This window comes from Microcaecilia unicolor, chromosome 7 (assembly GCF_901765095.1).
Source record: "Microcaecilia unicolor chromosome 7, aMicUni1.1, whole genome shotgun sequence".
Lineage (NCBI taxonomy): Eukaryota > Metazoa > Chordata > Amphibia > Gymnophiona > Siphonopidae > Microcaecilia > Microcaecilia unicolor.
In genome coordinates this window covers 88,638,610-88,643,236 of record NC_044037.1, presented here as the reverse complement: position 1 = coordinate 88,643,236, position 4,627 = coordinate 88,638,610, and positions in this window count along the sequence as shown.

Genomic DNA, 4,627 nt, shown 5'->3' with positions numbered 1-4,627 from the left:
ATAGGTACCTAGATTTCACTTATAAAAGCAACATCTGTGTGTGCTGTGCTTAGATGCCCTCTTATAAAATTATTCTCTATATAACACAGTAAATGATGGCAGATGAAGACCCACACGGACCATCCTGTGACCCCCAACAAGGTGGCCAGAGCCACACCTGCCACTCTGGTAGAACATAAATTGATCAACATGTGTAATCAGTTGGAGTGGTTCTCTAGTTCCTTTATTTGATTTGATTAGTTCTTATGGTTTGCTAAATTCCATTTAGATGATAAGCAAATTACATAAAATGAAGTCCTACATCTTAGGAGAATTACATTCAATCTTCCTCATCCTATAACAATCAAACCTTTCCAGAAAATAAATACAACCCCCCCACTAAGCTGTACTAGCAGCTGGTGGTGCACTAATACTGACACAGTATTGTCACACGGCTGCCACTAGCACAACTTAGTAAACAGGGGGGAGGGGGTAAAAGATTAAATATATCAGAATTTTACAAATTCATGGGGGTGAGTTCTTAAGTTTTCACTCCCAATACATTTTGAAGAAGAATGTCTCTAAAATAATTTCAGCTGATCTGTAGAGTACCAGAGGCTTCCACTTGGTCCCCTAATCTTTTTAATATCTTGATTAGTCCCCTTGATACAAAGTTTAGGGCTCAGCGTTTATTGCTACACTAATGATGTTCTTATCCTTGCCAAAATTTCACCAGAAACTTTAGATCTCTGTCAACTACAGAATTGTTTGTCTGCGGCAACTAATTGGTTGAAGGCAAATCTTTTGGTCTTTAACATCAATAAAATGTCAGGTATGCTGGTTCTCAGGAGGAAGCAATAGCACTGAACAATGATTTTGAAAACTATCTCATAAGTTTGTTTTAGTTAGGAATCATGTACTGACTTAGTTTTATAAGTATTTTATAACTTTGATGGCAGTTTGGTTGTACTTTGATATCTAATCACAGTTTTGTTGATTATATATTCCTGGAATCATATCCAGCTGAGTTATTGTTACCCACATTAAACTTTAATGACATGTGGGCTTATATGTTCCCTATTGTAATTGTAGACCAACATTAAATCCTATTCTGTTTGGTAAAAATATGGGTCCAGTTGATAACTTTAAATATTTAGGAATTATTAATCAGCTCATTTTTGAAAATCAGATTTCAATAATGTTAAAAAAAAAGGATTTTTTTTTACTTTGAGACAAATTTGGTCACTTAAGGGCCATTTTACTAAGCAGTGGTAGAGCTAACGCGCGGGTAGCATGCGCCAAATTGGCACTACTGCAGGAGTAGCGTGGGCGCCCTGCAGTGGTTTTGAAGTTTGTGTTCTGTTTCATGTGGTAGAAAATAATTTTGTAGTGCGTGGAGCATTCCCAGTGGTAATCGGCTGCGCAGCCACACTGGCACGTGCTACTTGATTTACCGCATGAGTAGCGCGTAAGCCCTTACCACTAGGTCAATGGGTGCCGGTAAGGGCTCAGGCAGTAAATAGCCGTATGCTACTTTTAATTTTAGCACACGGCCATTTACTGCCCATTTAAAAATGCCTTTTTTTCCCCCAGTCACATTAAAAAATGGCCCAGCGTGTGCCAAAAACATGTGCCCACACTACCGCAGGCCACTTTTTATTGTGGCTTAGTAAAAGGACCCCTTAAACATTTGTTGCATGTACTTTTCATATCTCACTTGGACTATGGTAATATTGTGTTTGCTGGTTTAACAAAAACAAATTGAAACAGTTATAAACTTTACAGAATTCTGCTATTAGAATGTTATGATTAAATTTACGTGCATTTCCCATCACGCCACTTTTTAGATTCTGTCATTGGTTGCCCATGTTATTGGTTAACATTTTAAAATCCTGTGCATTGCCCATATTATGAATGGCAGCCATCATACATGAGTTCTATGACCACCTCATATGTTCCACCTAGAGCACTTAGGGTCCCTCATACAAAGCTGCAGTAAAAGAGGCCCTGCGGTAGCATCGGTGTATGGATTTGCCATATGCTGAGGCCACCTTATACTGCAGCAGGTAAAAGGCTTCTTTTTTTTTTTTTTTTTTTTAAGGAATTGGCCTTGCAGTAAGTGACTTGCCATGTGGCCATTTCCCGGGGGGGGGGGGGAGGGGAACCTTAACGCTACCTATGTAGGAGGTGGTAAGGGCGCCGGCGCTAAACTGGTGGTAACTGGGCAGCACACACAGCTGCTCGATTACCACCAGATAAGCCCCCATTGCTAAAAAAAATGAAAGTATTTTTTCAGTGCCAGAACTTTATTTATTTAAAAAATGTATATACCATCTATAACCTTGGTGGTTCCCATATAAAACATACATAATAAAAACCAATTAAAATGGCATACAAAACAAAAGCATAATACAGAGCTCTGTTTCCAATATCAATGGACTGCTGTTCAGTAGCAAATCATACCCAAATCCAAAGCTGAATCAAAAAGACGCTGTCACAAAAAGGTGTCTTCAGAAGTTGTTTTGAACTGTGAGGTACTTGCACAATCACGAAGTGGACCAGAATGCATTCCATAACTGAATCCCTGATGCAACAAAAGCTGAGGCTCTAAAATAAGCATAATGTATCTGTACCACTATTTCCAGGGAAAGCCGCATTGCATTATCAGACCTCGGCATCCATCTTTCTATTTAAAACAACTCAAAGTTGTTTTAAATATAAAGGAGTATCTGCATATAAAGTCTGATGTACAATTGTCAATACCTTAAACTGAATTCTTTGCATTATGGGTAACCAATGCAGTTGTTTAAGAACTGGTATCACTTGAGAAAACTGACGTACCTACTATTACCCGAGCAGCCACATTGTGAATCAGCAGTGCCCTGATACTCAAAGATATCATCCCAAAATACAGTGCATTGCAGTAGTCCAGCCATGCCTTGAACCACACTTCTAAAATCATATGTGGATAACATAGGTTTCAGTTTATGTAAGATACGTAAATACCTAAAAGCCTTACTAACTTATGATCTCATTGTCAGCCTATTATCTAAAATAGCTGCTCATGTGTTGGGGGCAGGCAGTACCGTCGGGCTCCTGTGGTAGCCTGGTGGTAGTGCCAAATTGGCGTGCGGCAAAGTGGCGGTATGGGTACTGCTGCTTTGTAAAAGGGGCCCTTAGATTGCTCCAGGATCACAAGGATGTTTATGCCTCATTTAGGCTTTTTTGGAAGCTATCCACGAAGGACCTTTTTTTTGTTGATTCCCTCACTGTGGAACAATCTTCCAATAAGCAGGCCTTTGCTATGCACTGGGAGAGGGAGGAGAGGATTTATTAACAATGTTTGGTACTTACCTGTAACTTTTGTTTTTCCTTTTGGATGGATGGTTCTCTTTTATATGTTATTTTAGGTCTTTCCTTATTTTCTGTGGTGTTCCTTTCCATTTTATATGCTATGTATTTTTAGTTTTGTGAGGTGCTTTTTTATTCTGCAAAAGTTAAAGCGGTATATCAAATCTTAAATAAACATAAAAATTACTCCCAGCCTGCTCTCATTGGTGGTGGTGGTGGTGAAATGGGTTGGGCCCAGTGGGTGAGTCGTAGCTATAGTATGGTGCAGGCCTGCTAATATACTCCTGTCACAAAACAAAATGCCATTACAGAGAGAAAGAGATTCATGGAGAATTCACCAATGAGAGGGTTAGCCTTCCTCTCTCAGCAACGAGAGTTGGTCATTCTGAATTTTCTGAAGAGACTCGCAGTGATGGGAATAATATTCTTTCTGCCATTTTTTTTCCATTTGCTTAATTTTATCTGACAGCTCAGGAGTGAGATGGTTAACCTTCCTGTATGTTTTGAATGGAGGCCTTTCACTGAGGGGTCCATTTACTAAGCCGCATAAGCATCTACGCTCACCCAATGCGCGCGAAATGGAGTTTCCGCCTGACTACTGCGTGGCTCTTCTAATTTCATTTTTAGCACATGTCCGCTATGTGCATCTGAAAAAATATTTTTCATTTTCTGGTGCGCGTAGCGGACATGCGCCAAGTGGCATTTGGCACACGTAGGTCATTACCGCCCGGTTACCATGTGAGTCTTTACCGCTAGGTCAATGGCTGGTGGTAAGGTCTCTGACCCAAAATGAACACGTGGCAATTTTCATTTTGCTGCACGTCCATTTTCGGCAAAAAAAAAGGCCTTTTTTTACATGCGCACTAAAAAAATGGATTGGCGCACACCCAAAATCCGAGCCTACACTACTACAAGCCATTTTTCAGTGCGCCTTTGTAAAAGGACCCCTGAAAGAGTTAATCTCCCTCTGATCCCTTTTACATGCTGCAGTGAAAGGGTTACTCTCATGGCATGATGTGATGTAATGGTTAGGTTCTTCAAAGGGAAACTATTCTAAAACCAGACAATATTCTTTTGTTTAGTGCAGGTTTACTGCTGGTCCAATTGAATTTAGTAGAAGAAGGCTCTCTTACAAAGATTTATTTCACACAACACAAAGTGTTAATTTTCCTTTACAACAGAAACTCCATTTTGCAGAGTCATAGTAAATCATCTCTGTTTTTCCATTTCCCAAGTGTGAATTTCACAAGGGGGAGGATCTTTCTTTTGCTCCGCATAGCTACAACCCACCTGATCC